Here is a 13,301-nt window from a genome sequence, read left to right on the forward strand (position 1 = left end):
ACGCTCCAGTTGAGCCACATCATTGGTCCCACTAGCTTTCTTTTTTTCTTTTACTTTTCCTTCTTTTTGCAAATTAATATTATTCTAATTATTACTCTATCACATAAAAAACAATTTAGTCCATCAAACCTAATTCCTGAACATTTCCAATTCCTCTCTCTTTCTCTCAATTAACATTACCATTTTTCAATATCCCATTTATTACTCCATCAAGCCAAATCTATTGCCATTTTCTATTCAACCACCTCTCTCTCTCTCTCTCTCTCCAATCAAGTTGTTATGAAAATCGTTTAATGGCCACCCTATTAGAATTCCAAAAAAAACCTATTGATTTGTTGTCTATATATATATATTTTTGCAATTGCTCTACTTCACTTCTACAAATTTAGAAAATTCCTCTCAAGGGAGATTTTTTTTTTTTTTTTTTTTTTTTTTTTTTTTTTTTTTTTTCAGGTTTTCTGGATTAATTTTGTTGGTGGGCAATTGTAGTATCTCTTTTCACTACAGGATGCATTACAAAGGCCGAAAATGTGATTGAATGGTCTTTGTAGGATTCTTTCTCGTTTTTCCCTGATATAACACCCTTATCACATAGATGTTACTAACATAATCTAAACTTCAAAAACTACATTTTCTTGCTAAAAACAGTAAGGGTAAATTTTACTAAAGTTTTTTACCTGTAAGCATGCACGAGAAACTCTTCTATTTTTTTTTTTTTTTGGAATAAAGGTTAGTAATTTGCATTTATAATAATTTGAGATTACTACATTTTCCAGTTATAAAATAATTAGAGGTGTAATGAGGGTTATGCGTTGGCTTTTTTGTTCTATCTTTGACTTCTCAAATTCTTGCTTAATCAAATTGTCTATGCAGGTTCTGTGGCAATCACAACCCCAGGTCCAATGGCTAGTGGATTCCATGCCCACTTGACCCTTCTCAGTAATATCTCTCTTCCCTTCTTCTTCCTCCTCTTACTTTCATTCTCTGCTGAAAGTTTTTTATTTTTTACTCTAAGCATGGTATTTGTGTGAATTCAATATCTCTGTGGTCATAGAAAATCTCGATTGGCATGTTAAGAGATGCCCATTACTCAAACAAGTTCAATCCTTGATTCTCCAACCCTTTTATCAAAAGGGCATCAATGCTGGCAGAGATAATGATGATCAAGAAGAAGAAGAAAAGGTTGAGAATTTGGTTGCAATTAAAAAGCCCGGTTCAGAGTCTTTAAATGATATATCTTCTGAAATAAAGATAAGTGTTGTTTATGGAATAAGCGTGCCTGATTTCTGTAAATTGATTGGAAAATTTGAGGCTGTTCATGGGTTAATATGTAAGGATATTCGGGACTCATATAAATGCCAGAAGCTTGCAATGTATGGATGAAGAGAAATAGATAGGTGAAAGAGTTTGCTTTTTTACTATTATATATATTTCTTTTATGGGGTTGTTGTGGTTTTGTAAGATGAGTTGTTTGCAGGAAATTGCCATTTCAGGAGAAACATGTTATGCAATAGGCATCGATTCTAGGGAACTGGGAAGAATTAATTTGGGGTGTTAAAGGAGGATTTTTTTTGAAAGTATTGTGAAATTATTGTGGATATTACATTTTTCTTAATTTATAGGGAAAAAAAATTAAAGTGAAAATTGGAAATAGGAATTTGAGTTTACATTAAAACACAATTGTGGGGCTAGGAAATTTGTGGTCCCGGCCCATTTTCCATTAGGGCCTAAGGTCTGCGCCGAGGAGAGTAGTTACTGAGGACAAGTAGCGAAAGTCCATAGGGCCTAGAGATGCAGCTGAGAATGACCCTATCCTTGGCATCCCAAGGCCTAAAAGGGAAGAACGACACGTCATTAAAGGCAGCCTCCAAAGCACTCCCAGACGAAAAGGCGAGTAGAATGAGACTCGCACGGGGGTACAATGTGGGAGTGGTTCAAGGAAAAGACGTCACCTTCGCATTGAATGCGCCAACAAACGTCCTAGCCACATTGATGGGAAAAGATCCCTGAACAGTGTGGTTTCGGTTATTGCAACTAACAGAAAGTTGGGGGGGGGGGAGGCGGCTGATGGGATAGGCACTCGAGTAGTTGCTTGCCTGATCAACAGATGAAAGGTCAGGATCAACTAAGAGGGGCTATATAATATAAGAATTCATGCGCCAAAAAGAGGCTGGAAGAATGAGAACCAAAAGTGAAAGGAATAATAAGAACTTTAAGCTCATTAAACGAGGGCCAAGAACTAGAGCCTCCCATGCTGTGCCGGGGAGAAAATCTTCTTGGGCAAGCGCGGTTCACCCTTTTGTGATTACCATGAACATCATGACTAACCACTATTCGGTGACCAAGGCCTAGCCATTTAGCCCACTCTTTACAAATTTATTATTTGGGCCTTTAACGTTCAAACCCAATAAACCAATTTGGGGTCGCTACAAATTGAGTCCTTACAATTGATGCCGTATGTGGGGAGGCTTGTGCGTTGGCACAGACAGCGGTTAGTCATGGTAGGATCAAACTTCTGTCAAACAAGGGTCTGTGAAAGCTCCTTCATCATTTCCAACAGCACGAGGTTGTTGTCCTAACTCAGCTCCCACTCAAGACAATGCTTCGAAGTGCTAGTGGGGCGGGCAGTTCTAGGGGCTTCCAATATCAAGTCAACACCCCACACCTTGGTCGAGGGGCTAATCCTTGAAACTACTTAAAGAAAATCTAAGTTTTGGACAGAACCAAAGTCTTGCATGGTTCTCGGACTCAAACCTATGGGGAAACCAACTGCTTAAAAAAATCTAAATTTTGAACAGAACCAAGGTCGTGCATGGTTCTCGGACTCAAACCTATGGGGAAACCAGTTGCTTAAAAAAAATCTAAGTTTTGGACAGAATCAAGGTCGTGTATGGTTCTCGGACTCAAACCTATAGGGAAACCAACTGCTTAAAAAAAAATCTAAGTTTTGGACAGAACCAAGGTCTTGCATGGTTCTCGAACTCAAATCTATGGGGAAACCAACTGCTTAAAGAAAATCTAAGTTTTGAACAGAAGCAAGGTCTTGTATGGTCCTCGGACTCAAACCTATGGGGAAACCAACTGCTTAAAGAAACTCTAAGTTTTGGACAGAACCAAGGTCTTGCATGGTCCTCGGACTCAAACCTATGGGGAAACCAACTGCTTAAAGAAAATCTAAGTTTTGGACAGAATCAAGGTCTTGCATGGTCCTCGGACTCAAAATTATGGGGAAACCAACTGCTTAAAGAAAATCTAAGTTTTGGACAGAACCAAGGTCTTGCATGGTCCTCGGACTTAAACCTATGGGGAAACCAACTGCTTAAAGAAAATCTAAGTTTTGGACACAACCAAGGTCTTACATGGTCCTCGGACTCAAAACTATGGGGAAACTAACTGCTTAAAGAAAATCTAAGTTTTGGACAGAACCAAGGTTTTGCATGGTCCTCGGATTCAAACCTATGGGGAAACCAATTACTTAAAGAAAATCTAATTTTTGGACACAACCAAGATCTTGCATGGTCCTCGGACTCAAACCTATGGGGAAACTAGATACTCCAAGAAAATCTAAGCACCAGGCCTGGCCCAACAACACACACGACACTTCGGATGATGCCTTTAGTTCCCCAGAAGTATGTTTAGATACAAGTTCAATGCCCCATGGGCGCGGGTAAGTTAGAATTCTGGGATGTGATCTCAAATATATCATATGCACAACTATTCATACATGTTAAGATAACTAGTTCAAAAACCATGAGATTCACAACAATAGTAAATATTGGCAAGGGCAACGAACATGTAATTTAAAGGAAAAAGGAAGAAAAGAATTTCATACATGGGTCAAAGAGTTTAATTACAAGAAAACTTTAAAGTCCTCAAAACAAAAGGGAAACTAATTAACAGTTAAACTAGAAACAAATACAAAAGTTAGTCAGGGCTTCTACTTCTTCAATTTCGTTTTGGCCACTGCCTGGGAAGGCTAGGCAGGATTAGCCTCGGGGCCCTGAGAGACATCCCCTTTCGGGGAAGGCTGAACAGGATTAGCCTCGGTGCCCTTGGAGACATCAGCAAGGGGAATGGTTTGAAGGGGCTGAACAAAGAGGGCCAGCTCCTCGGCACCAGAGATCTGAGCACTGACTGTAGACTTTGCAGCCTTCTGAGGCATCTTAGGATTCAGACCTCCAGGTGCTTTTGTCGCCTCATGAGGCTCTCCTCTCTTAGTCGACTTGCCAGGAATGACAATGAGCTGAGCAGCCTCAGCCTCCTGTGGAACGCTCATAGCCTTGGAGCTGGCGGAGGTGGTCTCACGGATGGCTGGAGGATAAAATACGCTCTCCACCTTCCACAAATTGGACGAAGCCTCCACCCCAGCTCGTTTGAGGGCGTCGTTCCAAACCTGGGAGCAGTATAGCCTGCATACACCAGGGATTTGAGCTTTAAGGAGGGCCTGGGTTTTAGCCAGCCCCACATCGTAAGCCTCCTCTTCGGCCTTGTCCTTGGTAGTTTCAGCCTCGGTCTTGGCAAACTCAGCCTCTGTCTTGGCCTTTACGGCTTCATCCCTGGCCCATTCCGCCACGCCTTTAGCATTGTATGTCTCAATCAGTTTCCTCTTTAAATCACTGATCTGCTCCTTGGCAATCTCCAATTGCTCCTCGGTAGCAAGTAGGCGCCTCGTCTGTTCCTCGGCCTGTTTTTGGGCACCAGTCAAACCTGCCTCAGCACTATTCCTGGCTCTGGTTGCCTCCTTTAAGTCCTCCCTGGCCTTCGCGAGGTCAGCCTCAGAATTTTTGAGGGTTCGCGCAGCCTTTATATGTTTATTGCGCTCAAGCTCTGCGGTCTTACTCTGCCCCTTAACTTCTTCCTTCATCCTATAGGTGGTCTGGATAGCTTGCCAATTGAGACAAACATATTATGAATGAGAATCTAGGAGCAAGAATCGACGGAGTCTTAGGTTTTAGAAGCTTTACCATACCCAGGTACCTCTTCACGCTAAGGATAACCTCCTGCATCCTCATATTCTTCAACTCTTCCATATCAGTAGGAAGTAGCAAGGCCTTCTCTAACGTGTCGGCTACATAAGCACCTTCGCCATCCCCAAGGTTCCTTAGGGATGCATCTTCCATCAATGGCTCCCCGCGGAGCATTGGGGCAGGAAGCCAAGCACTCGGCGCGGATTGAGTATCGATCCCTTTCCCCTAGCCTTGATACCCGATCTTTAACTGTTTTTGAGCTAGCGGGGCTTCGTCCTCCTCTCGAGAGGATTGGGATTTCCCCCAATCCATTGGTTCCTTACCCTTAGGACTCCTCTTTCTCTTTGGGCCGGTGGGCTCAGGCCGAGGAGGCAGAGCTGATTGGGGAGGAGCAAGAAGTTTGTGGCGGGGAGATTGTGGTTGCGACCTGGAAGGAGAAGACCTATCTTGGACAGGCTGGGGCTGGGGTGGGGGAGTTGGAACACTGGATTGTGACTTTCCTTGTGCACCCTTCCCCGGCTGACCCTCAATGAGGTCGAATAAGCTAGTCGGGGGCTTTCTCTTAAGACCCATCTGCGCCCGAGAGGATGTTCCCATTGACAACAATTTTGCTTCGGACAAGTCAGGGTCACCCAAGTCACTGGAAGGATCCTCGGATGGGTCAGCTTGGTCAAATACCTTGAATCCCTCCTCGGACAGACCCAAATCACCTTCGTCCTCCACTGCTTGGTAAGACGGGGAAGAGCCCACCAACGGGATGCCCTCCGGGATAGGAGATCCTTTAGAGATCAAAAACCCGTGCTCGACTACAGTGATTTTCTGAAGCCGAGGATTGTTAGCTCTGATCACGTGCTTTGGGATGGCAAATGACTTCTGGATGGGATTGTACCCTAAGATTTTGTGAGCGGCTTTGACTTGACCATCCTCATCATTTACAAAAACCGCCGCCTGGAGAACAGTCTCCAAATCCACCTGGTTGACCAGATGAAAGTGTCGGTGAAAGGTGTGTGGATCTGTAAAAAAAAAAAAGGCATGTTCATAGTTAGTAACCGAACTATACAAAATTAAGACGGCGCAAAAGATTGGCCCCCTCCGACTCTCTACACCCCACCTGGTTCTCCCTCCCACAATTGGGTAAGGAAGGTCATTGTGCCACTCCTCAGATACAATAAGAAAGTCTTTGTTTAATCCTTTGTTGGACTCGGGGAGGCATTGGATTAGCCAAACCCTATCGTTTCTCATCTTCATGTAGTAGAATTTGTCCCTCAAATGTTGGAGGTTGTAGCACCAATTTACGTCATGATGGGTTAGTCTTAGCCCTATTTTTTCGTTTAAGGCATCCACACAACCCAGAATCCTAAACACATTAGCAGCGCACTGGGTGAGAGCTAATCGAAAATTCCTAAGGTAACTCCTCATTACCGGCCTCATGGGGATTCTCATAGCCCCCTCTATGAAGGCGAGAAGGGGAATTACCACCTCACCCGTCCTTCTGTTAAGATGCCACTCCCCCTCCTTGCAGTACCTCAAACTTATGTTGGGGGGTATCCTATAGTCAGCGATGAACTTTTCCATCACCTCTTTGGTCTTAACCAACTTTTTCAATTTAACCATCTTTAGGAACTACTAAATAGACTCAGAGGATGACGGAAGAAGGAGAGGAACAAGAGAAAAATGAACCCAGAAGAGAAAAAGCACGAGTTAGTGAGAGCAGAAAACTTACAAAAAGGAGGAAAGGTTCCTCAGACAGGCTTTTTATGCTAGAGATAGACTTGAATTTGGATGAAAGTTTGACTGAACCCGGGATATGTGCGCTAGAACTCTTAAGTGCGAAAGTGAAGAGACAAATCAGTTCTAAAAATTATTTATACCTCCCATCAAAAGTAATTGCACGAATTTTTCCGCCCATAAAGGTAAGGAAATCTCCACCGTTAGATTACCATCGCGTCGTTGAACATGGGAAGCATAGAATCGCCCGCATTTAATGAAGACACGTTTCACCTTCCAAGGCTCCAAGAACATGTCTCGGGCAGACAAAGAGTATCTGAAACTGATAGATGACAAGGATTGACAAGCTATGATAGAGGCTTGATGTCATCAAAACCCTCCTCTCCGTCCGAGGATCCGGACAGCAGGATTTTGAAGGGCTATTGTAGGGCTAGGAAATTTGTGGTTCAGGCCCACTTTCCATTAGGGCCCAAGGCTCGCATCGAGGAGAGTAGTTGCCGAGGACAAGTAGCGAAAGTCCAAAGGGCCTAGAGTTGCAGCCGAGGATGACCCTGTCCTCAGCATCCCAAGGCCTAAAAGGGAAGAACAACACGTCATCAAAGGCAACCTCCAAAGCGCTCCTAGAAGAAAAGGCGAGTAGAATGAGACTCGCATGGGGGTACAGTGTGGGAGTGGTTCAAGGAAAAGATGTCACCTCTGCATTGAATGAACCAACAAACGTCCTAGCCACATTGATGGGAAAAGACCCCTGAACAGTGTGGCTTCGATTATTGCAACTAACAGAAAGTGGGTGGGAGGCGGCTGATGGGACAGGTAGTCGAGTAGTTACTTCCTGATCAACAGATGAAAGGTCAGGATTAACTGAGAGGGGCTATATAATGTAAGAATTCATGTGCCAAAAAGAGGTTGGAAGAATGAGAACCAAAAGTGAAAGGAATAATAAGAACTTTAAGCTCATCGGACGAGGGCCAAGAACTAGAGCCTCCCATGTCGTGCTGAGGAGAAAATCTTCTTGGGCAAGCGCGGTTCACTCTTGTGTGATTACCATGAACATCATGACTAACCATTGTCCGGTGACCAAGGCCTAGCCTTTTAGCCCACTCTCTACAAATTTATTGTTTGGGCCTTTAACGTTCGAACCCAATAAACCAATTTGGGGTCGCTACAAATTCAGTCCTTACAACAATCTATATGGCTATGAATTTGAATATGCTTGCCAATTGTTTGAATAATAAATTATTATAAAATCTATCTTTTATTCTTTTAGTTTCATTTTAATTTTGATTAAAATAACATTGTAATTTTTTTATAAGCTCTAATTATTATAATAATCTTTTTATTCCTTAAGAGATGAGAAATTTGAATAATAAATTTGAAATTTATAAAGTTTAGTTGTATATTAGGCAAATATAATATATTACAACAGAAGTTAGAAGAATATGGTTATCTTAAAAAAGCATTTAAAAAAAAATAGAATGATATATTTTTAGAAATAAAAAGACAAAAAAAAAAAAAAAAAAATATATATATATATATATATATATACTTGTCAAAATCTTTTTTAAATATAGTAGACAATACTTGAAGTAATTGTTACTTTGTACATCACACCCCATTACATAATATTTATATATTCGTACACATCACGTGAGTCTGCGGCTAGTTTATTTCATGAGTGTAACGCATAAGTCAGGCATACTTTTTGGCTGAGCTTGGGACAATGCATTAGCCTAGCAACAAAAAAGACTAAACATTGGTTTGATCTCCACAACAGCCCATTGTTGGTTTTAATGGTTAATAACATAGGAATTTACGAGTAACTGCATATAAGATGCAAATGTACACGGAGATGTCTAGTATGCAAGGAATGCTCAAGTACGTGAGGTATTGAACAAGGCATCTCTGATTCTCTCACACAGTGCACTCAAGCCTGTTAGTGTTAACTGGAAAGCAATCAACAGTTTTATGCTGGACCAAATCATAAAACATAACACATCTTCATCTATAGAGGCACGCTAAAACATAAGCTAAAGAAAGAAACTAGTGAATGCAAATCAAGTTGAGAAACAGGGTTTCATCCAGCTTCATCTAGTTGGGAGAAAGCAACACAGTTCAAATTCCACAACTATCATTGTCAAACCCATTTATGATTCCCATTTAAGACTCAAACACTCGCACAACACAACTATTAAATAAACAAAGAGGGATGAAAAAAGAAAAAACCTTAAATGACATTAGGGAATGTCGGTCTATACAACCGAAATTCCAAAATTATAATCCCCATTTTGCTACCACATAAGACACCATCCAAGTTTTAATACATAATCATCCAAAACACTTAAAACATTGTTCCATAATACATACCTGCTGCTCTGATTTTTTTGTTATGCATCTACATATCAAAACCAAAATAATGGAGCCTTAGAAGCTACACCACATTCTCCAGTGCCCGAAACAAATATGAAGCCTAATAAACTACAATGGAAATGTGATTGCATTTTACTAACCAAAAAGAATCAAATTGCTGATGTTTGATTAATCGATTATCATGTAGTTCGAGCATTTTATCATGTAACATCTAGTAGGAAAAAAAAAAATTCAACAAAGTAGCTCCAAACAGAGAATAGTCAAATACATTTCCAATGGCAAGTTAACAATACTAATCCTTATTGTGAAATAACAAAAGAACTTCCAGCTTTTATTCACACACAAATATATATATATATATATATATATGAATTCCTATTCGTGGAGTTTACTAGTTTGAGATATATGATCCAATGTGATATAAAGTCTTTTAGTATAATAATCACTGTTAGGCTTATAGAAATGGTGTTAGATTAACCCTTTTTTTAATTAAAAAAATGGTATTAGTTATGATTGCAAGGTGAAAAAAGACAGAGACAGAGAACTTCTTGTTTGAGCTCACAATTAAAACCACATGTTAATTGTCAGAAGCTCTATGTGGAGTCCTATTGCTAATGTTTTAAAACGGAATCCAAAAATCATTCAGACAGAAATATTTAATAGTTGCACAAACAATTGAAGGATATCAACATTGTCCCTAAGGATCATAACAAGTATTACTGTCTTGTAGCTCAAAATTAATTACTAAATGAAAAATGCTAAAGTTACAAACTATTTTATAAATTGTTGATGTATTAATTGGTTATTGTAAAGTTAAAAAAAAATGATCTTAGTGGTGGTTTCAAATGAGAACCAGTAAGAATTTGCTACATCAATAGTTAGTAAAAATGTTGTAAAGTAGTTTGTGACTATAACATTACTAGTAAAAAAGTAATGTTAATAGTGGGCCCAAATGAGAATGAATAAGAATTGGTCATAAGAATTATTTATAAAAATATTGTAAAATAGTTTATAACTGTATTATTATTCCAATTTTTTCCAAATGATGTGACATTAGCTATTGGAATTCAACATCGATTCTCTAGTAGCATGTTGTTATTTTTCTATTTCATTTATTTCATGTCTTCCACTAAATATTCAATGCATTCATTATATTTAAAAACATATATTCAAATTGATTATCTAAGTGTTTGCAAAAAACTACAATTCAATCAACTCTAGAATACAAAATAGGCTGGGGTAAAAAATAAACCATAACTCAGTTTCCACACAAAAACAAAGGAAGCAAGCTGATAACTCCACCTCACTCAGTTTCCACTAAACAAATTCAAATCCATAGCTCAGTTTCCACAAAAAACAATTCAAATTGACCAATAGCTCAGTTTCCACACAAAAACATATATTCAATTTGATTATCTTAGTGTGTGCACAAAAACTCAATTCAATCAACTCTAGAATACAAAATAGGTTGGGAACTTCTTTTTCTAAAGGAAAATCTCGACGTTATATATCATGGCATATTCCCAAATACATTTTCGTATCTACCTATAAAATTTTCAAAATTTTACCATAAAATACACAATAACTTCTTTCTTATAAGCTACCTGATTATGCAAGCATCAAGTAAAATAGCATTCCTAATCCATATATGCATGCATACAAATTGCAGGGTTCACGAATAAAACAGGCCTTCACAAAAGCAAAAAATTCCTCCTGAATGCGAACAACAACTGCCATTCTCTTCAAGTGGGATGCAAAGTGGTGTCTCTGAACAATCTGAACAACATTGCCACTTCCCTTGCAATTTATAGCATGTCATAAAATATGAACAGAATATGATTAAAAAATGGAACTTTCTAACACAGTAAGGACTCAAAGTAACATACATACTGAACAATGCCAGCAGGGAAAGACAAAACTACTCTTTGCCAAAGTATATTTCCTATTGTGCCAAAGGTGGATGTAAATTTTCAACATATAGGTTAAGGGTTCCATTCTCACAGACAACCAAATTACACAGGGACACAACAAGGATTCAAAGAACATACAAACTGAACAATGCCAACAGGGAAAGAAAGAAATAATCTTTGCCGAAGTATGTTTTCTATTGTGCCAAAGTTGGATGTAAGTTCTTAACAGATAGGTTGAGAGTTCTTTTCTAACTGATGTTATTCTCAAGTTCCTAGTTTCTAGTAAGGGGCATCTTCTAAGAAAGTAGTCTCAAATAGTTTAACAACAACAGGTAACTTGAACCAACCAACATGAGTAAAAAAGAAGGATGAAGTGAATGAAAAAGAAGATACAAATCAAAAGTTGTGAGCCATTTAAGGCTAACAAAATCTGAAGCAGCAGTCTCTATTTCATTTTCTTTCTCATACATACATGGCACATCCAATCTAAATGCCACAAGCAAACCAACCAGCCAAAAAGTAGGACCATAAAAGCACAAACTACTTTAAGGAAAATTTATTATAGGTTCTCCATAAGGGAGTTGACGAACATTCAATAGTGTATTCAAATATGATTGCAGAAAAATGGTCACAGTTGGCATTCCTTGCAGACCAATGATACTTGGATAATTACATCAAATTCATAAGAATCCTGAGATTGTTAATAAAAGAATTCTGATGCCAAGCACTTGACTAAAATCTTATGCTGTGAAAAGTGCAATTCTTTACCAAAATACACTATATATATATATATATATATATATAGACGAAACAAATAGCTTTAGAAACCCAATGTAATTCACCATCCAAGTACAACAATAAGGTTTGTCACAAAACTGAAAACCATATAAAATTACTTAATACTTATTATCCATGTCTATTATTGATTCAAGTGAAAACCAAAAAATTATTTTGGCCACAGTACATGTTAATCTATTCTGTATCAGCCTCATCAGCCTGAATTGCCCGGTTACATACTGAATTATGTTTGCAAGATCATTAAAACACGTAAACATTGATTATTGATATTGTATAAAAACCCACCAACCAAAATCAACAACATGCAAAAAGAAAAGCAATTTGCCGATGGAAAAAACAAAAAATTACTTTGTTTGGTTTGGAGGCAGACCCTTTTGCCGATGGATGAAGAGACCGAGCGAGGTTTGGAGGCAGACCATTTTGCTGATGGATGGAGAGAGAGAGCGACTGAGAGAGAGAGAAGCAGACCCTTTTGCTGATGGATGAAGAGAGCGAGCGACTGAGAGAGAGAAAAGGAGAGGCGCTTGCGAAAAGAGAGGTTTATAATGGTTTTCTTAGGTTTCGGTTTTTTTTTTTTTTTTTGGTTTTGGCTTTATTGTTTTATGTTTTATGTTTTATTATTATTTTTTTAATGTTGTGCTGACGTGGAAAATTGTGGGAGCTTCAAAAGTTTCGGTTATATATATATATATATATAGATTAGATTCTCTTCCTTCCCCCCCATTCCTTTTTCTTTCCTTTCTTAGAATTGGGTTCCCTCTGCTAACTTTCTAAAAAGTAAAAACCCATATGTTGTGTAACGCCAAATGGTTTCATCAGTGAAACCAGCATGAATCAAAATTGGCATAGAGATGATCTTTTTGGCAATATCAGCATCATGAAGCTGCAAATTCACTAGCATTTTTGGTTTACGTACAGGAATTTACTGGACCAAAAGGTTTATGGTACAATACCTTAAAAAACTTTCCTGGCATTCTCTAGCATCTTCAAGTGAATCTGATTTGTCAAAGTACAATAAGAAACAGAAGAGTGAATATAGTATATTATAAGTTTTATCAACATTAGAGGTTGGGCCTTGGTATGATAGCAAGGACCTTTCACCGAGAGCAGTAGGTCACATGTTTAAGTGAGAATTGAGGGGATTTTTATAGATACCTGTATTGTGATTATGTGAACCTACTTTTCCCTCATTGACATAGAAAAAAAGTAAAAAGGCACTTCCTAGTTCCAACCTTAAGAAACAAATGCCGACATAGAAAAAAGCAAACAACAAAACTATACTATTAGTCTCTAAAGTTTGCTAATTAAGCACTATTGGTCTCTAAAGTTTGCTAACTGGTCATTTTGTTAATATGAAATTTGGATTAATCTCTTACTTTGATTGTTAATAATTATGAATTGGTTATGTTTGTTTCTTTATTTAATGATAGAAAACATATACTTATCGTTAATTGAGATTATGGAGAAACATGAGCATAATTATGAGTTCAAACAGTTGGGAATGAATAAATCATTTGGATAAAAAAATTGT

The sequence above is a fragment of the Quercus robur genome, chromosome 4, assembly GCF_932294415.1.
Source record: "Quercus robur chromosome 4, dhQueRobu3.1, whole genome shotgun sequence".
NCBI lineage: Eukaryota > Viridiplantae > Streptophyta > Magnoliopsida > Fagales > Fagaceae > Quercus > Quercus robur.